The 27,394-nt window shown below is 41.1% G+C and overlaps 2 protein-coding genes across 2 annotated transcripts in view; one reads left to right on the top strand and one right to left on the bottom strand.

Moving 5' to 3' along the window:
* The window catches only part of LOC122814074 (sesquipedalian-1-like), a 279,076-nt gene extending 266,025 nt beyond the window's left edge, over window positions 1-13,051 (bottom strand). Inside the window, exon 1 of the mRNA XM_044086687.1 lies at window positions 12,362-13,051. The gene's annotated coding sequence lies outside the window, so the exon portion shown is untranslated. The remainder of the gene's footprint in view (window positions 1-12,361) is intronic.
* The window catches only part of CD2BP2 (CD2 cytoplasmic tail binding protein 2), a 1,650,073-nt gene that overhangs the window by 595,003 nt on the left and 1,027,676 nt on the right, over window positions 1-27,394 (top strand). The window lies entirely within an intron of this gene.

The raw sequence follows: 27,394 nt of genomic DNA, 5'->3' as shown, positions 1-27,394 counted from the left end.
CTCCACACCAGAAGTATATCCCTCATTGGTAAGATCAGACCATAAATTAATTTCACTGGATGACCACATCCCGAACCCACCCCCAGCCCAGAAAACCACAGTGAAAAACTTCTCAAAAGCGAACTTCTCACTTCTCAAAACCAAAGTGGAATCCTTCAAGGCCCCAGGGCCAGTGGAAACTAGGGCCCAAACTGCAGAATCCTATATAAAAACGCATTCTACGGACATCTCCAGGAATGCATGGATCATGCTATCCCAAACAAAACCAAGACCCAATCATCCAAAGGCAGGCGTCCAGTCTGGTGGACCCCTGCCATAAATAAATTGTACAACAGAAGGAGGAAGCTACTATATGAGAGAGCAAAATCCATAATAGGGAAGGCATCTCTGATCAGTACTAGCAAAAAATTACAATCCCTCAAAATCCTCCAAGGCCAGCTTCGAGAGAAAAATTGCACAGGACACCAAAGACAATCATAAGGCTTTTTTCAGTTATGTTAGAAACCTGGGATGCAACTCCCAGACTTGTTCTGAGTGGATTCTAAATGACAAAAAATACACTGAACCCACAGACATCGCCAATATCCTGGCAGACAGGTTCAGTGCAAACTTCTCCACCCCCTCCCCCCCAAAAGAGCAAGCATCTATCTCGGCAGAGGGCTGTCTCCCAAACATCTCTGATGCTCAGGTGAAGGCTGCCCTCTCCAAAGCAAAAAACACTGCTTCCATGGGACCAGATGACGTCCCAGGTTGCGTCCTACATGAACTCCAAGAGGAACTAATCCCTCAAATAAAACAGCTATACAATATCAGCCTCACTACAGGATATGTGCCCACAGAATGGCGTACAGCAACAGTGGTCCCACTCCACAAAGGTGGAGCCTCTACGGACCCTGGAAACTATCGCCCCATAAGCCTGACTAGCTTAGTCTGCAAGGCTATGGAGAGGATCATCATGGAGCTCATAAACAAAGACATTGGGGACCTACAGACACTAGATCCTACCCAGTTCGGCTTTGTCAAGTGATAGAAAATGTCGCCTAACCCCAGCCGCATTTAGCCGATCCACTCATTTACTATATGCACCCCCTCCATACTGCATTACAAATACTAGCTCCCACCTGGCTATGTTTCCACAGATTTTTCTATATGTCTACCAGGCTGGCTAAAGAGTGTGTCTGTGTGTGTGTGTGTCTGTGTGTGTGTGTGTCTGTGTGTGTGTGTGTCTGTGTGTGTGTGTGTGTGTCTGTGTGTCTGTGTGTCTGTGTCTGTGTGTCTGTGTCTGTGTGTCTGTGTCTGTGTGTCTGTGTGTGTGTGTCTGTGTGTGTGTGTCTGTGTGTGTGTGTCTGTGTGTGTGTGTCTGTGTGTGTGTGTCTGTGTGTGTGTGTCTGTGTGTGTGTGTCTGTGTGTGTGTGTGTCTGTGTGTGTGTCTGTGTGTGTACGCTTTGGAAGTATGGAAACTTGCTTTGAATAGTTGTGAACATATTTTTTGAAGCTGACCAACACTTAAAGCTTTTCATTCTGGACTTGTAGACCATGCTAACTAAGATTTGGTCAGGGGAAAATCACTTGGAATAATAGAGACCCATCTCATTACTCTCAGCTTTGTAAAATACCAGAAAAAAAATGACTAATCAACTAAAAGACTGTTTCTGCAAGTATACTCTCTTTACAAACTACCGACGACATTTAAAAGGACCACAGCACACTTGTCCTACTCACATACATTAGCAGTCTCCTTAGAAATACAGATGCAGAAAAATAGGCAACAGTGATCTACAATGACCTTTCTAAAGTATTTTACTCTTTGCACACCATAAAATCTACCTACAAAGTACCGGTTAACAGCACTCTCTCTCAACCACTTTCAGTCTCCTCTGGCAAGCATCAGGATCCAGACTGCCTCCAGTCTTATTTCCTAGCTTTGTTAATGCGTTTGTATCCCTATTCCCAAACTTGGACCACATTCGTCATGCTAAACTCCCACCTATATAGCACTCGGATACATCTCCCAGCTTCATCTATGCAGTACTTTCACTTAACCACTTGTATATATGTTAGCCATGTTAACAGGCATGGGACTTATTATGAATAAAAACAAACTGATACAATGACTTTTGGAAACCCAAAAAGACTTTTGTGAAGTACAGACAGGCTGTATCCTTGCACCCTCTTTGACAGCTAACAATGTTAATGTAATATAAATGCCTTAGAATTACATCAGGGACACTTGTTATAAAGCCCCACAAACTTTGATAAGATACTAATCACAGCAAACGTACTCCAGATGACTGCATAAAATAAAACGCTTAAAGACAAGAGAAATACTGCAAGTAGAGACAAACAAGACTTAGGTGGATAAGTAGCTTTGCTTTTTAACTTCTAAGGTATTTGTAGTACCTTGTAGTAATTTATGCACTTTTTTCTTCGTACCATTTGCATTATAACAATAACCACAACAGAACACACTTAAAAAGTTTCTCAGTCCAGTCAACTTCCCAGAAATAATACTAAGCCATGGACAACAGGTTTTACTACCCATGCTGCTCCGAGCAAAGCATGAATTTCTTACTAAGGCCCATTCATTCATTCATCTTCCGAGACATGTTTTATCCTAGTCAGGATCACTAAGGAAGCAGGGTTTATCTTAGCAATCAGCAGACAAAACACAGAAACCAGTGCTAGACAGGATGCATGTATATGTACAGACAGACACACACAAACACACCATATACAATGGACATCTACTGGCAATTTACAGGCCTCTCAATTCTCCTGTCCATCCATCCATTACCTCCTTTTTGCACATGGTGGTCAGAGTGCCACATCAATAGTGACGGTCATCTAGAGGCAATGATCACAGTGCCAGGAGGCTAGCCCTGCCTTGGCCGTCATTCCATATCTCTCACACACATGGCCTATTTAGAGTGTCCAATCTACCCTACTGCAGGTCTTTGGAATGTGGGAGGAAGTTGGAGCACCTGCAAAAAACCCCTCAGAATACATGGAGGACATGCAGACTCTGCACATAAGGCACCCAAGTCCAGAATCAAACTGGAAAACTTCCTGCTGTGAGATGACAATGCCAACTGCATCTGTAGGATACATGGAATAAAACTGGAGGTCCATGGTGGCAGAGTGGTGCAGTGGCTAGTGCTGCTGCCTCACACCACTTGGTTTTCTAGTTCAGTTCCCAGTCGATATGCCCTCTGTGTACAATTTGCATGTTTATCCTTTATCTTATCCATTTGGGTTTTCCACAGGGTCTCCGCTCTTCTCCCAATTTCCAAAGGCATACTGATACTTGAAAAAAAAGAGGGATCCTCTAAATTGCCTGCAAGCATGCTGGTAAAAAACATGCCCTGCAGTGGACTGGAATCACACCCAGATCTGGACTTCCTGACTGCCAAGATAAGCCCAAGCTCGCTCATCACCTCCTGCACTGGATAAAGCAGGTATCCAAGAATGAATGGATAAATCGCACAATGAAAACATTAACCTGCATACATATATATAAATGTGTGTGCATATAAAGAGTCTGCACTTAACGTAAATTCATTATCCTTGTGTGTGCAATGATTCAAGATTTTCGAGGGACTGATTCATGCAACTTGAGAACACTAACACAAACTCACACTTTCAGTACGTTTTCTATGGCTCCTGTAAGAGTTAACAGTGTAGTGTGATATACAACTCTCAGCTGTCCCTGATTTTCCAGGATGTCCCCGACTATGTCACAAATGTTATCTTTGCCCCTATTAATTCCTCCTAAGACTAGTGACATTTGGAGAAATGGTGGTGAGCTACACCTACTAAATAATGACAGTAATTGGAGTTACAGACTTGTTTTACTTCACTATATATCAATTCACATTATCTTATTTTAATAACATTTCAGGTTAACAGTACTGTCTTTCTGGATGTGTCCCTATTTAGTTGAGAGCTATAACACAACAGTCAGGTACGCCGAAGAACGCATCACCTGCAAGAAAAGTACTTTTTCAAAACAAACACCGCAATAAGGAAATAACACTGAACTGCAATTTTCATTCGGTGGCTGCCTAGCCGTTTTCACTGGAAGTTAACAGCCAGCACCCATCTTTACCAACATACAACCCACTCAGCTCAACAAACTGAAACAGTGCGATACACACTTCTCTGAAAGTGTCCCATCTTCCGCTCGTTTCCTCCCGCTTGCGAATCCGTCAGTTTCAATTCCCGCTCGTGGTCCCATTTTCCGCTTGCAAACCCCAAAACCGTCCATCCATGTGAGTTCCCGCTTACAAAACTCGAAAATATGTGCGCGGTGATGTCAGCACGCCCGCGACCGTTCTTCTTAAAGAAGAACACATGATGTCAGCACGGACTTCTTTCTTCTTAAAGAAGAACGTCCAAAAAAAAACACTTTTTTTTTAAATTATAATAGTCAGCCGATTCCAGGGGGGTGCAAGTGCACCCCCTTGCACCTGCCTGCGGGCGCCCTTGCTTACAGTTATCATGCAATATTTTATATGCTCTAATTATTCCTTTTTTAATGGCGGCTTCTGTTCTAGATTCTACTAAAAACTCTACCAGTGCTGGTCTGTAGTTTAGGAATCCCCCTATTTCTTTCGCTTTGCCTATACTCAGGAACTTGCCTTACTGTCATGTAAGGATGTTCTCCATTACATCCCTTGTCATAAACAAGAGGCTTAGTGGCCTATTGAAAACACCTGTCCTGATACAGTGGCACCACTGTGACCATCTTCCAGTGTGATGGAGCCATATAGTAGCTGCCAGCATCCAAAAACACACACAGCTAATATAGCTGCCAGCATCCAAAAACACACACAGCTAATATACCGGTTTTATTTTAAGCAGCTGAGGAGGTAGTTTGTTATTTTCCTGGGGCCTTGTACACTCTCTCTCTCGATCCTTTCAGTTTCACTGCATCACTCAGCTCTATACTCTCATTTGCAGGTTTTCAGCAGAATCTGTGCACAGTCTCTGGTTGTTCCAGGACCTCCATCTCCTCAGATAATTTACTGTACATGGTGCCAATTCCTCCTTAGATAATTTATGATAGCAGATAGGACATGTCCTGTTTGCGGTTCCTCCCTTCATTATTGCATCCATTTTATATACCGCTTTTGTCCAATTCAAGGGTGTAGAAACTGAACACACCATTCTATCAAAGGGCACAGCTACAGCCATATAGCCACACTATGAACCTGACCCAGTTGAGACACCAGTCTGTACAGGACGCACCTACACTCACATATCCACATCAAGAAGCCACACTATGAACCCATCCCAGACAGTACGTCAGCCTGTCACAGGACACACCTACACTCACATATCCACACCAATAGCCCACCCCAGACAGGCAGCAGCCTATCACATGGCACGCCTACACTCACATATCCCAATAAGAAGCCACACTACGAACCCTGCCCAGATGGGATACCAGTCTGTCACAAGGCACACCTATACCAACAGGCACCAGTCTATCACAGGGCACACCTATACTCATATACCTACACTATGAACCTATAGCAGATACAGCACCACTCCAACACCGGCACATATCTACACTATGAATCCACTCCAGGTAGAGCACCAGTTCAACCAAGAGCATACCTATGCTTATAGATACACACTATGAATATACCTAATAGGATACCAGTCCATCACAGGGCACCTACACTCCCATAGCCACACATACAGGGATAACAAAGCACTGCCAAACAGCCCGCTCAGGAGGAAACCCATGCAAACATGTAGAGAATATGCAACACCACACAGAAAGCGCCCCAACAGACAGTAAAATTAGAGGCAAGCACTGCAAGACAGCAATGCTGTTAGGTGAACCTTTCATTAATATACCTGTAAAATCCACTCCGTTCTCTATATCCTCCCTGCTTATCATTTTCACATCCGACAGTTTGCTTGTTTACCTCCTTGCTCTTGTAACTATTTCTTATATTCAGATAACCATTCCTCTTAACCACCAGAGTCTCCAGGTGTAATTCTCATAACCCCGACACCTCTGCATCATATACTGTGAACCATATCAACTTCTTTCCTATCATTTTACTTTAATTCACACATTTGTTAACCAGAAAAGCCTACTGGACACAACTGTCCATTTTTCGGAGTGATTTGACAGCACTGTCTGGTTAAGTGACTTACTCAGTCACACAGCAGTCAAATGACGGAAGAAGGAATCAAACTCTGTGCTACGGGCACAGAACGCAGCTCAATAACAGCTGAGAGATTTAGTTCTGTGTGCTACGGGCACAGAACGCAGCTCAATAACCGTTGAGAGATTGAGTTCCCTGTGCTACCTGTCAGACAAAGTGCTCAATAACAGTTGAGAGATTTAGTTCTCTGTGCTACCTGTCAGACAAAGTTTCTTTTCCCTCCTTGTGCATACCCATATCACTGTCCAGACAGCCTGAATAATTTTACACATTAAGCACTCTGTGTATTTTCTGCCCATTAATATGTTCTTTGACCACTGCCACCACTTATGACTCTGCCTTCCTTCTTACCGACTGCCAGACGATACGATACCCCTTTGAATACTGTTAGTTACAACTATCATGAGGACTTACAGTCAAGCACAGCTGCACTATGAGTATTAAAAAAAAGAACTACAAATACCCAGTAAATAATGCTGATATTGCATGAGCTCGAGTACAATCTCAGAAAACAGCTCTGCACATTACTAGCAAGTGTGTAAAATAAAGGTAAGCAATTCTGCTGTGGAGGTGGGATCCACCTTCACTCCCCAACTCCCCATGGGGACAGACTGGACTCCTACACCTCATTACTTTATTATTCTCACTTCAAGGTCACTGTACCTCAGAAAAAGAGCACTCATAGCCAATGTAAAGCCTGTCTTCTGCTTTCTCTAGGATGATGCAGGATCGATCACCCAAAACAGAAACACATGCTGGCATTAGCTTCTAACTTGGTTGTGATCAGTGCTACTATGACATAAGTAACTAAAATATGACCTCATATTCTCCAGCAGCTGTAACAAGGTCAAGTGAACCTAGCAAAAAGACACATAAGCAATTTTCTTCATGTAACCACAGAAACTGGACAAATATAGGAAAAGGTCTCGATAAAAATCGTTCACTCCTTTATTCACAGGAAAGTATAAAACAGTTTAATGCTCCACAAATAATCAATGCGTTTTCATCCAAGAAACCTCCCAGACTTCATCAGATAACATTTAAAATACGTTTATCAATGAAATCAATATTTCATATAAAAAGATAGACTTTGCACTGGAGGACTTATTTGATCAGGGAGTCATAGATTTTCAAACTTATTCCTATTTAGAAAACAACAGGCCCAGGGTGCCCTCCATATTTGGAATACTAAAGGTACACAAAAGTGTACAAGATCCACCTTTAAGACCAATAGTGGCTTCCGAGGGTTCCAAAATGGCATCAGTGGCAAAATATCTAGACTGGAAATTGAAATCCTTGTGGAAGGGGGAAACATATTCTGAAGGACTCCTGGGACTTCCTTTATAAGGTCAAACCTGATTTTTTTCAGATTTGTTATTTGTTACTATTGACATTACTGACTTGTTTTCTGTTATCCCACACAACATAGGTTTATTATGGTTAGAAGAAGCACTAAGAATGCAAGAAGGGGTAACAGATAATGATATCCTCGTTTGCCTTGAATTGGCTGAATTGATTCTTAAAAACATTTTTTTTTATTTTTTGAAGGGGAGTTCTTCCAACAGGAGCTTAGAGTTGCCATGGGGGCCAGTTCTGCCCCCACATATGCTAACATTATTTTAGCCATGTGGGAATACAGATTTGTCATTCATTGTCCATTTTCAACTGGTTGGAAAATGTATAACAGATACCTGGATGACATTTGTCTGTTTTAGTGGGACAGTCTAGAAAAATTGAACAAGTTCATGCAATACCTTTCTCAAACTACATCTTTTTTGAAATTCACACACAAAGTGACCTTTGACTGCATGAATTACCTGGATGTTTGGATACATAAAACTCAAGGGGGGTTTAAATCTACTGTTTATAGGAAGGACACTTTCTCCAATTTCTATATTTGTTTCACCAGTGCACATCCACTTTTTCAAAAGAAAGGTATTATCAAAGGACAGTTTGTCCGTGCAAGTCGTATGACTTCGCTGGAAGAAGATTTTTATAAGGAATGTAACCTTTTAGAAAAAATGTTTACAGAGAGAGGTTATTCAAGGAGTTTGATCTTGGAAGTGAGGGAAGAAGTTAATTCTGGGAGGACTGAGAAATACCCCCCCCCCCCATAAAGGATCCTTCACACTGTGTAATAAAGCAGAACAAGACCTGCTCAGTCAAGGGTACAATAGGGAATTTGTTACTAATTTTAGTGGGGATGCTTATTGTATTAAAAGCACACTGGAGAGGGAATGACCAAATTTATTGAATTTACCAACTTGGATATTTTTAAGGATCAACCACTTAAGGTGGTTTTTAGGAAAGGTCGTAATATTAAAAACTTATTAGAACAAGGTAACAACGTACATATCTATTCCCAGAGAAAAGGTGGTACTTTTAGTTGTGGAGCATGCCACCAGTGTCACTACATTAATCACAGTGAGTGTTTTTATTAGAGCAAGACAAAAACTACTAGAAGGTATATTCTAACTGTAATTCTTCTGGCCTGGTATGCCTGATCAGCTGTGGTTCTTGTGACTGATTTTATGTGGGGAAAACTGAGACACAGTTAAAACGTAGAATTTATGAACATTTGAATGACGTTAGTTAAAACGTAGAATTTACGAACATTTGAATGACGTTAGGAATAAAAATACCAAAAATGCATTATTCAGACATACTTTGGAATGTATAGGAGCTAGTTTCAATTTTTTTGTAATTGAAGTTGTACCCAGGGATGTGGGGGGGGGGGGGGTCCCTGGGAAACTATTGGCAGAGCGTACTGGAGGCAAACAGGCATCCAGGATTAAATGATCACATTTCTCTGGTTCCATTATTAAAATTAAGGTCTGCTAAGCTTTAAACAAAAAAGTTTTATACATCTTTTATTTTAATTTATGTTGGGATATCATTAATATCAATAAACAATCACTACAGTGTAGACATTTTTATATAAAAATGGTTGTTAGCAGATGATTTTTAGAGTTTTTATTGTTATAGGCCTTTAAATGTTAATTAAGGCTTTAACTGAAGGGAATGAATGCCGATATATAAAGAAGTGCTTGTATTTTAAATGTTATCTGATGAAGTCTGGGAGGTTCTCGGATGAAAACGCATTGATTATTTGGGGAGCGTTGGAGTGAACTATTTTTATTGAGCCCTTCATACATTTGTCCAGTTTCTGCGGTTCCTAGAGATTTATTCTGGGCAGTCTCCATGTTCTTTTTGGTTTTGGTTCATCTTCCACATGTGAATCAGTCTGTCAGCCCTGAAACCCCACCACCTTTAAGTTAGCCAATCACAAGTCTCAACCGCCACCACCCATTAGCCATCACAAGTCATTGGTTAGGTTTCCTTTAGCATCTTTAGATAATTAAACATCTCATTCGACAGACAGCACAGCAAACTTATCACACTCAGCTTGTGCACATGCTCACATCTTCCTTTTCTTCATCTACGCCCCGTTTGGTATGTACCTCTCAAGACATCTGCAACAACTAGAAAGACCGCAGAAATACCTCACTAAAAGAATCACAGGCCTAAAGCAGATGCCCTATGCTGACCGTCTAAAAAAAACTCCAGCTATACTCTTGTTGCATATCGTCTACTCAGAGGTGATCTCTGCTTAACATACAAGGCCATGTCAAACCCTGAGCTGTTGGACATGCTCCACTTAAAGAAATCCCAATCCCTCAGAGCCACATGCTCCAGGGATCTAAACCTTGTCATCACAATGAACAGAACACGCTGGAGGGATAGGTTCCTGACCCAGAGACTCCCCAGACTCTGGAATAGACTGCCCATACATGTCAAGCAGAGAAGCTCTTTGGACATCTTCAAAAGGAAACTGATGATTGGATGGGAGATCACCCTGGGGATCACGTCAGTCGCCCTGCTAGACAGGGGTCCAGGGAAGTAAATATTGTGGGAAGAAATAGCCAGGGAATTGTTATGGCTTGGCTTGTATAGGCCCTAGGGCCGACAGCCTAGTACCAACCTCTAAACCTATGAATCTGTTACCATAGAGTTTTTTTTTTCATTAATGGACTTATACATTTACTAACTGGTTCACACCCTTTTTTGCCACAGTAAAACTTTTTCTAATCAGTCTTGTCTACTGTAACTTTTTTCTTCCCCAGTGCCTTGAAAGTCTGGTTTAATACCCATGAGCAACTTCAGAGGACTTGCAAGAGTCAGACTTAACTGTCTGAAAGTTGGAGAACTACAAGGTATCACTGGTGTAACATCATCTTCAGTGCCTTATTAAAGATTTTCTGTTTAAGCCCTAATCTCCCATGTGGCCTAAAGACCACACCATCAAAGTGGAGAATGCAATACAAACACGATGGTACATGCATGCTTTACATGTAGCTAATCCTAGATAGAAGACTGAGCACTACCTAGGAGAACCAAATGATAGGCATAGTGCTTCTCCAGCTGATGGTGCCTGTAGATCTCTGACCACGTCCACCCCTCCCACAGGATGGGTGAACTGTTACTCATTCTGCACTTGACAGTTCCTGCAGCACCTGAGCCGCTACCTGGACTCAGGCTGTCTGGTGTATAGTTAAGGCTGGATCTCATCTGTCCATCTATCTATCCAACCAAAGAGCTACTTGGGAGCACCTCTTTTTAGCTAAACACAAAAGTGATGCAATTTATCATCACCAGTAACACTGAAACACCCACATTTTTGCAGATGGAGGTAACATGGGGCAGAATACCTTTAAGTACCATTGCAAAGAACTGGTACACATCTGCAGAAAACCACAGCAAACTATCAAAACAGAAAATACAGTAGAATTCTTTTTTTAAATATTTCTTTCTGCCCTTCTGTACTTCGGGAGGAGGGGGCTACTTTTGCCCTTCACCCTGCTTCTTGCCTCTGTTCCTACCTTTCTTTTACAGTACACCATCTTATCACATAACTTAGTCAGAAAATCTTAAGATCTTATTTGTACATGCCTCAAGCGGATACAAATGAAGACTGGAATATGAATGTCTGGTTTAAGGGAGCCTCAAATATGTTAAGCCCCAAAAAGAACAAGAGACACACATATCAGATACCCCAGAAGCAATTCTTTATTAATTTGCTTACATTTTTGTCTGCATACTTTTGTAATATCATTTCATCCATGGTGAATTAAGAACAGTTACTCTATATGAAAAGTAGAATAACTGGTCTCTACTCTCTTAGTCTGAGAAAGGAAGAGCAGGATCTTGGCTCATTATTATTTTATTTATTTTATTTATTTTACATTTGTTGACTGGGAATGTCTGACTGAGCCGAAGCCCTTTTTCAGCAGAGACCCGGGGAGAAAAGCTCCAGTAAATAGATATAATATTTTGTCATTATTAACACATATTATACAGGTGGAATAAGACAATAAGTTAGTAGGCTACAAGAGAAATTTTGAAAATATACAGATTACATTTTAAGTTTTGAGAATATACAGATTACATTTTGTCATAAATACAAGTATAATATATAGAATAATGTAAATAAATAAAATTCATCCAGAATTAGTTTCTTCTCGGTAACTACTGGGCCCTTATTTCTATGTTTTTACTCCAAATATTAATTAATCGCTGCACTATTGATTCACTTGACTCTGTTTTTGAAAATGTTTTCAAAATTATCTGTTCTGGAACAGTCACTGTTTAAATAAAAAAAAAAAAATTCTATCTTCCTCACTAAGTGGCTCATTGCTTTAACTTCCACCTCACCGCTGGACAGTTAGTACTTTCATATCACTTATGAAATGCACTTTTCAATTCCCACCAAGTACACTGTGTATTTACGGTACAAAGGGCAGGCTCTGCCTCACAAATACAGCGATGACAATTATAATAGAGTTAAAAGTTATTACATTAATATACAGTATAAACATTTTATTATTACAGTGCAAAGGGAAAAAAAAAACTTAATGTTGTCAGAAAGCAGGACAAAAAATAATCCCTGAGCACAGAGTTAATATCCAGGACTATCAGAAAGCTCTTAGTATGTATTTTTATATTTAGAAGTGTTTTCCTGGAATACATTTGAATGGAGTACAAATTCTGCTGTTCCTGTATTTTTTTTACTAATTGCATTTGTTTCAACACCCAGTCACTGCCTTTCACAGCATTTAGAAATTTTACTCTTTCAGCGTCATTGAACAATTTTAATAGCATACAACGCCAGCAATACTCACCTGTTGGGTTTAGAGTGGTTTCCTGGAGTTACGGCTTCTGTGGTTGGCCCATCCTCTTAAGGACTTCTTGCTTCACCATTAAGTACTGTTTGTCAACTCACTCTTTTACACAGTAGCAGGGCTTGGGCAACTTTTCTCTTCAGAAACAAGTGCAATGACTTCCGGCACTGACAGTGGATTACATCTCATGGAGTCCCTTCAGTTTAAAAAAAAAGGACATCACTGTTCCACAGGTATTTGTAGTAATAATGCTTGTACAACGGACTTCCAAGAGCCAGCCAGCTGGAACCCTTCTACAAGTACACTCAATGTCAGTTTTTGTTTGAATTGTAAATGTGCCCTGACTTCTCTCCTGAAAGTTTCTGCTTGGCCATAAAGGCCTCCATATTAACAGAGAGAGGAACTTTAGTGCATGCAATGTAGAGTCAGTGCTGACTTGCAGTTTGATTCTGTAGTTATGATTTTTCAGCCAAAGTTCACCATATGCTAGTTACCTAAACTTTTGATAGTTGTGTTAGCTGGGAGGCCAAAGTTCAGAGAAATTAGTTGAAACATCTGAAATGTTGTCAATTAGTGGGCGTGTTTCATTTGTACCTACTGTGTTTGTGTGTGCAGCCAGGCAGACTAGGTGATTTGTATGGACCTGTCTGACTACATTCCTGCTAAAACAGTTTTTTACATGTGACCTTACTTAGTCTATGCTCTACTGATAAATAAACAAATAAAAGATTATACTCTGTAGTGTTTTAACTGGGGACATGCATACTATCTTTTCATTAGGGTTCTGTTTGAGGCATATAATTGAGTATTTCAGTGAAACAGTCTGCATCTCTCTTCTTGTGGGGTGTTAATGCTTTGAATTTTAAACCATCGGCTATGATCACAGATTACAATACCCTGGTCCATTCTGTCAGAATTAGTTTATTGCACCATATCACAATACAAGAAAAAGCAGCATCCCCATGACGTGAGGGGTTAACTAATGGATTCTCATACATAGTTACTAGGCATTCAGTCAGCCTAGCTCAAACTCATACTTTTCTCAAAGGACTGTTTGGTTAGGTGACCTGCTCAAGGTTACACAGTAGGCAGATGAAGGCTGAGGGAATCAAACCCTGCACCACAGGAAGCAGCTCGTTAATAGCTCAATGCCATAATCCTCTGTGCCAACTGCTAGACAATGTCAACTGGTGGAATTGCCATGTTAGGTACATATTTTGTTGTTTTGTATTCACAGATATGTTTTGTGTCTCTTGTCTGAGATATGGTATACCTGGCAGCTGTCCTGTGCTGAGCTGGGAACTGGAAATGAATGATGAACTGCTTTCTGATACCTATCTCTGACGTCCGGCATGAAGACAAGCGAACACTGGAATGTACTCAGCTGGCTCTGAAGTACAAACTAGGAAGCCTCCTTAATTAATGCACAAGTCCAGAGCTCTGCAGAACTTATGCCAGTGATGTACTTTTTTTGTAAGAGATGTATCGCTTATCTTTGTTTCTAGTAGCAACACTCAGATTGTCACCATGATTGGCAGTGCTGACTTTGTAACACACACAACTGTTGTGATGGTTGTGGTGGGATGCTCTCCTGGTGTGCCTCTATTACCTGAGATTGAAAAAACTGAAGAGATATCACAAAGCAAAACTCAGCTAAGATGTGACCTATTTTAAAATGAAAGTAACTTCCTGATAGGAGTTGCTTGCACTAGAATGCTGAAATCAGCCTTTTCTAATCATAGACTTTAATAGCTGTGCGTCAGCCAAAAAAAAAAAAAAACATAAACTTTATACTTATTAAAAATGACTCTGCCAATATTTTACTCTCTTACTGAAATGCAAATGCAGCTGCCTACACAAGATAAGCATTTTTATCACAAGTAAAAGTGTCATGGTCATAACCATAGCAATGCAATGGACGCACTTAGAGAACAGCTGGCTTACATTTGTGTAGAACATTTACAGGGATTGAATTCTGCCAAAAGCCATAGTCCATGTAGAATTTATATATTCACTAGATAGAAATTTAGCTGGAAATTAATAGTTTAATTAGCCAGGTTCCAAGTGAAGCAGTCATTTTATAGAAGGCTATCTGAGACGTAGCAATGACGTATGGGGGAAGGTCTAACTAATCGCTGGCTGTTATTATCCCTGTTTGTAACTGCTGTCCTTTAATAGCAGTGAGTTTTTGAGTGTGGGGGATAATTTTATACCTCTCAACCTCTCGACACAAGAAATCTGGACAAAGCCAGAAATAATGGGGAGACAGAGACCCCAAAATAGGAATAGATATTAAATACTGCTCATAACCTTAGAAAGAAGCTAGAATAACAGGCTTTGCATTATTATGTATTTTCTGAAGGATATAAAGTCTGAAACTCAAATGTCTGCCATTATTTATTATTATATAGTGACTTCAATCCTCAATGATTTGTCAGACAACCACAAATTTTATGAGGAAGAGACTAAAAATATGAGGCAAAAACCTGGACATTCTACAAAAATCTGGAGAGTTGAGAGGTATGGGGGTAACACCTCTCATTAAATAGTGTATAAATCAGGGTATTCAAGGAGAAACATTACCCTAGCTTCAACGTGTGGATGCTTAGCATTACAGATAGTTAAGCAGTGGTGTTCATTGTGGTGTGATAAGTGAGTAAACCTTAAAATGTTACTCTTTGCCATCTTTTGATATTTCTTTGTGAGTTTAGTGCAATAAAGTACAGTTGTGTAAGTTGAACTTACCATAACAGTAGATGTTCGAGTGGTCACTGCTGTAGTAGCCTTATATGGGTTATATCTTGCCAAGGCTATAACAGGTGGCTGGCTTCCAAAGCTTCAGGGCATCTTCCATGCGTCCAAACCATCAGGCAGCTTGAGATGAGCTGACTAAAAGACAAGTTTGGGTGCAAAGCCCTTCAGAACTTTCCTGTCAGCAGACAGAAGGAGGCTCAGCCCTGAAAGAACAATGCCATGAATAAAAAAATAAATGTCCACACCCTGCCATAAAAAACACACACCAAAAGACAAAGAGATGGATGGAGGAAGTGGCTACTGCAGTAGTGATCATTTGAATGTCTACTCCTATGGTAACTTCAACTTAACACAACTGTACGCTCTTCTTCATATTGATCCCTGCTGCAGTAGCCTTGACTATATGAGTAGATTACTATTGCTAACTACATTTGGGAGGTGGAAGGAGAAGGTCCAGGAGCCCCTGGAGAATGGCCATATTAAAGCTTGATTTAGACCTAGAGAAGGAATCAAGCTTATAGTGCTATACGTGTGTGCAATCCTTTCCAAAAAGCATAGAGGAAGCCAAGGTTCTGGTAGAGACAGCCTTGACCCTGCCTGGAATAGATTTGTCATGGTGAGTATAACAAAAGGTAATAACCTTAGATAACCATTTGGAAATAGTCTATTTTGACACAGGTTGTCTCTTCTTCTTCTTACCATCACAAGAAATAAACAACTGATCTGAAGATCTAAACGATTTAGTTATGTCATGATAGTACCCGAGCTGTCTGTGGACAACTAAGGTATCGAGTACCCCCCACTTCTCATTTTTAAATTTTGAAAAGAACATGGGGAGATGGCTGGTTTGAGTTAAAGTAAACTTGAATACCACTTTAGGCATAAAAGCAGGAATAGTTCTCAAAAAAACCCTGTCCCTATGGAATATGAGGTAGGGTTGACTCACCGTATGAGCTTGAAACTCATACTCCTCTTGCAGAGGTCAGAGCAATCAGTAAAACTGCTTTCCATGCTATGAACCTGAAGTCAGCCAGATTAGCTGGTTCAAATGGAGCAGCTGCTAGCATCTCTAACACAAAACTAAGATCCCAAGAATGGGCCACTGGTTTAATTGAAGGCCTCTTATGCAAAACCCCCTTCAAGAACATTTTGACATGAGACTGCCTTGAAAGAGGATGATCCATGGGCAGACATTTTGAAATGGCTGATAAATTAATCTTAATAAAGGAATAAGAAAGGGCATAGGATAGTAACTTTGACAAATATTGTAAAACCAGAGAACAGCTATCCCTGAATGGGTGCTGGTTATGTTATTGGCACCAACTAGGAAACCTTTCCATTTGCTAATATACAGTTTTCTAAAAACACACTTTTTTGCCTACATTAGTAACTCCCACCCATCCTCAGAATACAGGTACCAACAAGGAATTAAGACTCTTATCATCAAGGCAGTCAGTTGAAGATGTCTGATGTCATGGTGTATCAAACACCACTGTTCTTGTGTGAGTAGATCCATTCTGTGAGGAAGCTTGTGGTAACTGCCACTGGCCATTTCCAGAAGAAGGGAGAATGCAACTGACTGGACCAAAAGGGAGTCATCACAATGATCTTAGGGGATTCTTACTGAATATTCAGAAATACCCTGGATATTATTGGAAAAGGTTGAAAGGCATACAGAGACACTCCTGTCCAAAGAAAGGAAAAGGCATCTGTCTTCCAGGCCTTTTTGCATGGAATCCCGGAACAGAATTTTGCCAGCTGAATGTTCAGACAGGAGGCAAGGTAGACAGTTGAGGAACACCCTACAGATGGATCAAATCTTGGAAGACCCCCTGATCTAGTTTCCATTTGTGAGGGTCATTCCTGGTCCTGCACAGCTTGTCTGCCACACAATTTTGCTGTAACAGAAGGTAGGATGGCTGAGATTATGATATGAAGCTATATCCCAACCTAACATGGCTAGTCAGTTAAGGGGGTACGATCTGGTTTCCTCTTGATTGTTGATGTACCACATGTCTGTTGTATGGTCTGTAACCACCAGAAGTGGTCCAAGTGACCAAAGATGGTTCAGAGAGTTGAGTGCCTTGATCAGGGCAAGCATCTCCTTACATTTATGTGACTGCAGAGCATCTCTTTGATATTTATGTGACTGCACAGCATCTCCTTGACATTTATGTGACTGCACAGCATCTCCTTGACATTTATGTGACTGCACAGCATCTTCTTGACATTTATGTGACTGCACAGCATCTCCTTGATATTTATGTGACTGCACAGCATCTCCTTGACATTTATGTGACTGCACAGCATCTCCTTGACATTTATGTGACTCCAGAGCATCTCCTTGATATTTATGTGACTGCACAGCATCTCCTTGACATTTATGTGACTGCACCGCATCTCATTGACATTTATGTGACTGCACAGCATCTCTTTGATATTTATGTGACTGCACAGCATCTCCTTGGCATTTATGTGACTGCACAGCTTCTCCTTGATATTTACGTGACTGCACAGCATCTCCTTGACATTTATGTGACTGCACAGCATCTCCTTGACATTTATGTGACTGCACAGCATATCCTTGATATTTATGTGACTGCACAACATCTCCTTGATATGTATGTGACTGCACAGCATCTCCTTGACATTTATGTGACTGCACAGCACCTCCTTGACATTTATGTGACTGCAGAGCATCTCCTTGACATTTATGCGACTGCACAGCAACTCCTTGACATTTATGTGACTGCAGAGAATCTCCTTGACATTTATGTGACTCCAGAGCATCTCCTTGATATTTATGTGACTGCACAGCATCTCCTTGACATTTATGTGACTGCACAGCATCTCCTTGACATTTATGTGAATGCAGAGCATCTCCTTGACATTTATGTGACTGCACAGCTTCTCCTTGACATTTATGTGACTGCACCGCATCTCCTTGACATTTATGTGACTGCACAGAATCTCCTTGATATTTATGTGACTGCACAGCATCTCCTTGACAATTATGTGACTGCACAGCATCTCCTTGACATTTATGTGACTGCAGAGCATCTCCTTAACATTTATGTGACTGCAGAGCATCTACTTGATATTTATGTGACTGCAGAGCATCTCCTTGACATTTATGTGACTGCAGAGCATCTCCTTGACATTTATATGACTCAAGAGCATCTCCTTGATATTTATGTGACTGCACAGCATCTCCTTGACATTTATGTGACTGCACAGCATCTCCTTGACATTTATGTGACTGCACAGCATCTCCTTGACATTTATGTGACTGCAGAGCATCTCCTTGACATTTATGTGACTGCACAGCTTCTCCTTGACATTTATGTGACTGCACCGCATCTCCTTGACATTTATGTGACTGCACAGAATCTCCTTGATATTTATGTGACTGCACAGCATCTCCTTGACAATTATGTGACTGCACAGCATCTCCTTGACATTTATGTGACTGCAGAGCATCTCCTTAACATGTATGTGACTGCACAGCATCTACTTGACATTAATGGGACTGCACAGAATCTCCTGAACATTTATGTGACTGCAGAGCATCTCCTTGACATTTATGTGACTCAAGAGCATCTTCTTGATATTTATGTGACTGCACAGCATCTCCTTGACATTTATGTGACTGCACAGCATCTCCTTGACATTTATGTGACTGCAGAGCACCTCCTTGACATTTATGTGACTGCACAGCTTCTCCTTGACATTTATGTGACTGCAGAGCATCTCCTTGACGTTTATGTGACTGCACAGCTTCTCCTTGACATTTATGTGACTGCACAGCATCTCATTGACATTTACGTGACTGCACAGCATCTCCTTGACATTTACGTGACTGCAGAGCATCTCCTTGACATTTATGTGACTACAGAGCATCTCCTTGATATTTATGTGACTGCACAGCATCTCTTTGACATTTATGTGACTGCACAGCATCTCTTTGACATTAATGTGACTGCACAACATCTCCTTGATATTTATGTGACTGCACAGCATCTCCTTGATATTTATGTGACTGCACAGCATCTCAATGATATTTATGTGACTGCACAGCATCTCCTTGACATTTATGGGACTGCAGAGCATCTCCCTGACATTTATGTGACTGCACAGCATCTCCTTGACATTTATGTGACTGCACAGCATCTCCCTGAAATTTATGTGACAGCACAGCATCTACTTGACATTTATGTGACTGCAGAGCATCTCCTTGACATTTATGTGACTGCAGAGCATCTCCTTGACATTTATGGGACTGCACTGCATCTCCTTGACATTTATGGGACTGCACAGCATCTCCTTGACATTTATGGGACTGCACTGCATCTCCTTGACATTTATGTGACTCCAGAGCATCTCCTTGATATTTATGTGACTGCACAGCATCTCCTTGACATTTATGTGACTGCACCGCATCTCCTTGATATTTATGTGACTGCACAGCATCTCCTTGATATTTATGTGACTGCAGAGCATCTCCTTGATATTTATGTGACCGTACAGTATCTCCTTGACATTTATGTGACTGCACAGCTTCTCCTTGATATTTACGTGACTGCAGAGCATCTCCTTGACATTTATGTGACTGCACAGCATCTTCTTGACATTTATGTGACTGCACAGCATCTCCTTGATATTTATGTGACTGCACAGCATCTCCTTGATATGTATGTGACTGCACAGCATCTCCTTGATATTTATATGACTGCAGAGCATCTCCTTGACATTTATGTGACTGCACAACATCTCCTTGACATTTATGTGACTGCAGAGCATCTCCTTGACATTTATGTGACTGCACAGTATCTCCTTGACATTTATGGGACTGCACAGAACTCCTTGATATTTATGGGACTGCACAGCATCTCTTTGACATTTATGTGACTCCAGAGCATCTCCTTGATATTTATGTGACTGCACAGCATCTCCTTGACATTTATGTGACTGCAGAGCATCTCCTTGACATTTATGTGACTGCAGAGCATCTCCTTGATATTTATGTGACTGCAAAGCATCTCCTTGACATTTATATGACTGCAGAGCATCTCCTCGATATTTATGTGACTGCACCGCATCTCCTTGATATGTATGTGACTGCAGAGCATATAATTGATATTTGTGTGACTGCACAGCATCTCCTTGATATTTATGTGACTGCACAGCATCTCCTTGACATTTATGTGACTGCAGAGCATCTCCTTGACATTTATGTGACTGCACAACATCTCATTGACATTTACGTGACTGCACAGCATCTCCTTGACATTTATGTGACTGCACAGCTTCTCCTTGATATTTCTGTGACTGCAGAGCATTTCCTTGACATTTATGTGACTGCACAGCTTCTCCTTGATATTTATGTGACTGCACAGCATCTCATTGACATTTACGTGACTGCACAGCATCTCCTTGACATTTATGTGACTGCACAGCTTCTCCTTGATATTTATGTGACTGCAGAGCATCTCCTTGACATTTATGTGACTGCACAGCTTCTCCTTGATATTTATGTGACTGCACAGCATCTCATTGACATTTACGTGACTGTACAGCATCTCCTTGACATTTATGCGACTGCACAGCATCTCCTTGATATTTATGTGACTGCAAAGCATCTCCTTAAGATTTATGTGACTGCAGAGCATCTCCTTGATATTTATGTGACAGCACAGCATATCCTTGACATTTATGTGACTGCACAGCATTTCGTTGACATTTATGTGACTGCACAGCATCTCCTTGAGATGACTGCACAGCATCTCCTTGACATTTATGTGACTGCACAGCATCTCCTTGGCATTTATGTGACTGCACAGCATCTCCTTGACATTTATGTGACTGGACAGCATCTCCTTGACATTTATGTCACTGCACAGCATCTCCTTGACATTTATGTGACTGCACAGCATCTCCTTGACATTTGTGTGACTGCACAGCATCCCCTTGATATTTGTGTTACTGCACAGCATATCCTTGATATTTATGTGAGTGCACAGCATGTCCTTGACATTTATGTGACTGCACAGCATCTCCTTGACATTTATGTGACTGCACAGCATCTCCTAGATATTTATGTGACTGCAGAGCATCTCCTTGATATTTATGTGACTGCACAGCATCTCCTTGACATTTATGTGACTGCACAGCATCTCCTTGACATTTATTTGACTGCACAGCATCTCCTTGACATTTATGTCACTGCACAGCATCTCCTTGACATTTATGTGACTGCACAGCATCTCCTTGACATTTATGTCACTGCACAGCATCTCCTTGATATTTATCTGAGTGCAGAGCATCTCCTTGATATTTATGTGACTGCACAGCATCTCCTTGACATTTATGTGAGTGCAGAGCATCTCCTTGACATTTCTGTGACTGCACAGCATCTCCTTGATATTTATGTGACTGCAGAGCATATCCTTGACATTTATGTGACTGCAGAGCATCTCCTTGACATATATGTGACTACAGAGCATCTCCTTGACATTTATTTGACTGCAGAGCATCAGCTTGACATTTATGTGACTGCACAGCATCTCCTTGACATTTATGTGACTGCACAGCATCTCCTTGACATTTCTGTGACTGCACAGTATCTCCTTGATATTTATGTGACTGCACAGCATCTCCTTGATATTTATTTGACTGCACAGCATCTCCTTGAAATTTATGTGACTGCACAGCATCTCCTTAACATTTATGTGACTGCACAGCATCTCATTGATATTTATGTGACTGCACAGCATCTCCTTGACATTTATGTGACTGCACAGCATCTCCTTGACATTTATGTGACTGCACAGCATCTCCTTGATATTTATGTGACTGCAGAGAATCTTCTTGACATTTATGTGACGGCACAGCATCTCCTTGACATTTATGTGAGTGCACAGCATCTCCTTGATATTTATGTGACTGCAGAGCATATCCTTGACATTTATGTGACTGCACAGCATCTCCTTGATATTTATGTGACTGCAGAGCATCTCCTTGACATTTATGTGACTGCACAGCATCTCCTTGATATTTATGTGACTGCACAGCATCTCCTTGACATTTATGTGATTGCACAGCATCTCCTTGACATTTATGTGACTGCACAGGATTCTCCTTGATATTTATGTGACTGCAAAACATCTCCTTGATATTTATGTGACTGCAGAGCATCTCCTTGACATTTATGTGACTGCACAGCATCTCCTTGACATTTTTGTGACTGCACAGCATCTCCTTGATATTTCTGTGACTCCACAGCCTCTCCTTGATATTTATGTGACTGCACAGCATCTCCTTGATATTTATGTGACTGCAGAGCATCTCCTTGAAATTTATGTGACTGCACAGCATCTCCTTGACATTTATGTGACTGTACAGCATCTTCTTGACATTTATGTGACTGCAGAGCATCTCCTTGACATTTATGTGACTGCACAGCATCTCCTTGATATTTATGGGAATGCACAGCATCCCCTTGATATTTATGGGATTGCACAGCATCTCCTTGACATTTATGTGACTGCAGAGCATCTCCTTGACATTTATGTGACTGCACAGCATCTCCTTGATATTTATGTGACTGCACAGCATCTCCTTGATATTTATGTGACTGCAGAGCATCTCCTTGACATTTATGTGACTGCACAGCATATCCTCGATATTTATGTGACTGCAGAGCATCTCCTTGACATTTATGTGACTGCACAGCATCTCCTTGATATTTATGTGACTGCAGAGCATCTAATTGATATTTGTGTGACTGCACAGCATCTCCTTGATATTTATGTGACTGCACAGCATCTCCTTGACATTTATGAGACTGCACAGCATCTCCTTGACATTTTTGTGACTGCAGAGCATCTCCTTGACATTTAAGTGACTGCACAGCATCTCCTTGATATTTATGTGACTGCACAGCATCTCCTTGACATCTATGTGACTGCACAGCATCTCATTGACATTTATGTGACTGCACAGCATCTCCTTGATATTTACGTGACTGCAGAGCATCTCCTTGACATTTATGTGACTGCACAGCATCTCCTTGACATTTATGTGACTGCACAGCATCTCCTTGACATTTATGTGACTGCAGAACATCTCCTTGACATTTATGTGACTGCACAGCATCTCCTTGATATTTATGTGACAGCACAGCATCTTCTTGATATTTATGTGACTTCACAGCATCACCTTGATATTTATGTGGCTGCACAGAATCTCCTTGACATTTATGACTGCAGAGCATTGCCTTGAAATGTATGTGACTGCACAGCATCTCCTTGACATTTATGTGACTGCACAGCATCTCCTTGATATTTATGTGACTGCACAGCATCTCCTTGACATTTATGTGACTGCAGAGCATCTCCTTGACATTTATGTGACTGCACAGCATCTCCTTGATATTTATGTGACTGCAGAGCATCTCCTTGACATTTATGTGACTGCACAGCATCTCCTTGACATTTTTGTGACTGCATAGCATCTCCTTGACATTTATGTGACTGCACAGCATCTCCTTGACATTTATGTGACTTCACAGCATCTCCTTGATATTTATGTGACTGCACAGCATCTCCTTGACATTTTTGTGATTGCACAGCATCTCATTGACATTTATGTGACTGCACAGCATCTCCTTGATATTTATGTGACTGCAGAGCATCTCCTTGACATTTATGTGACTGCACAGCATCCCCTTGACATTTATGTGACTGCACAGCATCTCCTTGACATTTATGTGACTACACAGCATCTCCTTGACATTTATGTGACTGCAGAGCATCTCCTTGACATTTATGTGACTGCACAGCATCTCCTTGATATTTATGGGACTGCACAGCATCTCCTTGATATTTATGTGACTGCACAGCATCTCCTTGATATTTATGTGACTGCAGATCATCTCCTTGACATTTATGTGACTGCACAGCATCTCCTTGATATTTATGTGACTGCACAGCATCTCCTTGATATTTATGTGACTGCAGAGCATCTCCTTGACATTTATGTGACTGCACAGCATCTCCCCGATATTTATGTGAATGCAGAGCATCTCCTTGACATTTATGTGACTGCACAGCATCTCCTTGACATTTATGTGACTGCACAGCATCTCCTTGATATTTATGTGACTGCAGATCATCTCCTTGACATTTATGTGACTGCACAGCATCTCCTTGACATTTATGTGACTGCACAACATCTCCTTGACATTTATGTGACTGCAGAGCATCTCCTTGACATTTATGTGACTGCACAGTATCTCCTTGACATTTATGGGACTGCACAGAACTCCTTGATATTTATGGGACTGCACAGCATCTCTTTGACATTTATGTGACTCCAGAGCATCTCCTTGATATTTATGTGACTGCACAGCATCTCCTTGACATTTATGTGACTGCAGAGCATCTCCTTGACATTTATGTGACTGCAGAGCATCTCCTTGATATTTATGTGACTGCAAAGCATCTCCTTGACATTTATATGACTGCAGAGCATCTCCTCGATATTTATGTGACTGCACCGCATCTCCTTGATATGTATGTGACTGCAGAGCATATAATTGATATTTGTGTGACTGCACAGCATCTCCTTGATATTTATGTGACTGCACAGCATCTCCTTGACATTTATGTGACTGCAGAGCATCTCCTTGACATTTATGTGACTGCACAGCTTCTCCTTCATATTTATGTGACTGCAGAGCATCTCCTTGACATTTATGTGACTGCACAGCTTCTCCTTGATATTTATGTGACTGCACAACATCTCATTGACATTTACGTGACTGCACAGCATCTCCTTGACATTTATGTGACTGCACAGCTTCTCCTTGATATTTCTGTGACTGCAGAGCATTTCCTTGACATTTATGTGACTGCACAGCTTCTCCTTGATATTTATGTGACTGCACAGCATCTCATTGACATTTACGTGACTGCACAGCATCTCCTTGACATTTATGTGACTGCACAGCTTCTCCTTGATATTTATGTGACTGCAGAGCATCTCCTTGACATTTATGTGACTGCACAGCTTCTCCTTGATATTTATGTGACTGCACAGCATCTCATTGACATTTACGTGACTGTACAGCATCTCCTTGACATTTATGCGACTGCACAGCATCTCCTTGATATTTATGTGACTGCAAAGCATCTCCTTAAGATTTATGTGACTGCAGAGCATCTCCTTGATATTTATGTGACAGCACAGCATATCCTTGACATTTATGTGACTGCACAGCATTTCGTTGACATTTATGTGACTGCACAGCATCTCCTTGAGATGACTGCACAGCATCTCCTTGACATTTATGTGACTGCACAGCATCTCCATTTATGTGACTGCACAGCATCTCCTTGACATTTATGTGACTGGACAGCATCTCCTTGACATTTATGTCACTGCACAGCATCTCCTTGACATTTATGTGACTGCACAGCATCTCCTTGACATTTGTGTGACTGCACAGCATCCCCTTGACATTTGTGTTACTGCACAGCATATCCTTGATATTTATGTGAGTGCACAGCATGTCCTTGACATTTATGTGACTGCACAGCATCTCCTTGACATTTATGTGACTGCACAGCATCTCCTAGATATTTATGTGACTGCAGAGCATCTCCTTGATATTTATGTGACTGCACAGCATCTCCTTGACATTTATGTGACTGCACAGCATCTCCTTGACATTTATGTGACTGCACAGCATCTCCTTGACATTTATGTCACTGCACAGCATCTCCTTGACATTTATGTGACTGCACAGCATCTCCTTGACATTTATGTCACTGCACAGCATCTCCTTGATATTTATCTGAGTGCAGAGCATCTCCTTGATATTTATGTGACTGCACAGCATCTCCTTGACATTTATGTGAGTGCAGAGCATCTCCTTGACATTTCTGTGACTGCACAGCATCTCCTTGATATTTATGTGACTGCAGAGCATCTCCTTGACATTTATGTGACTGCAGAGCATCTCCTTGACATATATGTGACTACAGAGCATCTCCTTGACATTTATTTGACTGCAGAGCATCAGCTTGACATTTATGTGACTGCACAGCATCTCCTTGACATTTATGTGACTGCACAGCATCTCCTTGACATTTCTGTGACTGCACAGTATCTCCTTGATATTTATGTGACTGCACAGCATCTCCTTGATATTTATTTGACTGCACAGCATCTCCTTGAAATTTATGTGACTGCACAGCATCTCCTTAACATTTATGTGACTGCACAGCATCTCATTGATATTTATGTGACTGCACAGCATCTCCTTGACATTTATGTGACTGCACAGCATCTCCTTGACATTTATGTGACTGCACAGCATCTCCTTGATATTTATGTGACTGCAGAGAATCTTCTTGACATTTATGTGACGGCATAGCATCTCCTTGACATTTATGTGAGTGCACAGCATCTCCTTGATATTTATGTGACTGCAGAGCATATCCTTGACATTTTTGTGACTGCACAGCATCTCCTTGATATTTATGTGACTGCAGAGCATCTCCTTGACATTTATGTGACTGCACAGCATCTCCTTGATATTTATGTGACTGCACAGCATCTCCTTGACATTTATGTGATTGCACAGCATCTCCTTGACATTTATGTGACTGCACAGGATTCTCCTTGATATTTATGTGACTGCAAAACATCTCCTTGATATTTATGTGACTGCAGAGCATCTCCTTGACATTTATGTGACTGCACAGCATCTCCTTGACATTTTTGTGACTGCACAGCATCTCCTTGATATTTCTGTGACTGCACAGCATCTCCTTGATATTTATGTGACTGCACAGCATCTCCTTGATATTTATGTGACTGCAGAGCATCTCCTTGAAATTTATGTGACTGCACAGCATCTCCTTGACATTTATGTGACTGTACAGCATCTTCTTGACATTTATGTGACTGCAGAGCATCTCCTTGACATTTATGTGACTGCACAGCATCTCCTTGATATTTATGGGAATGCACAGCATCTCCTTGATATTTATGGGATTGCACAGCATCTCCTTGACATTTATGTGACTGCAGAGCATCTCCTTGACATTTATGTGACTGCACAGCATCTCCTTGATATTTATGTGACTGCACAGCATCTCCTTGATATTTATGTGACTGCAGAGCATCTCCTTGACATTTATGTGACTGCACAGCATATCCTCGATATTTATGTGACTGCAGAGCATCTCCTTGACATTTATGTGACTGCACAGC

Source organism: Protopterus annectens, chromosome 10.part0, assembly GCF_019279795.1.
Source record: "Protopterus annectens isolate FY-2018-M chromosome 10.part0, PAN1.0, whole genome shotgun sequence".
NCBI lineage: Eukaryota > Metazoa > Chordata > Ceratodontiformes > Protopteridae > Protopterus > Protopterus annectens.
The sequence above is the reverse complement of the archived record's forward strand: the minus strand, read 5'-3'. Positions and strand labels throughout refer to the sequence as shown.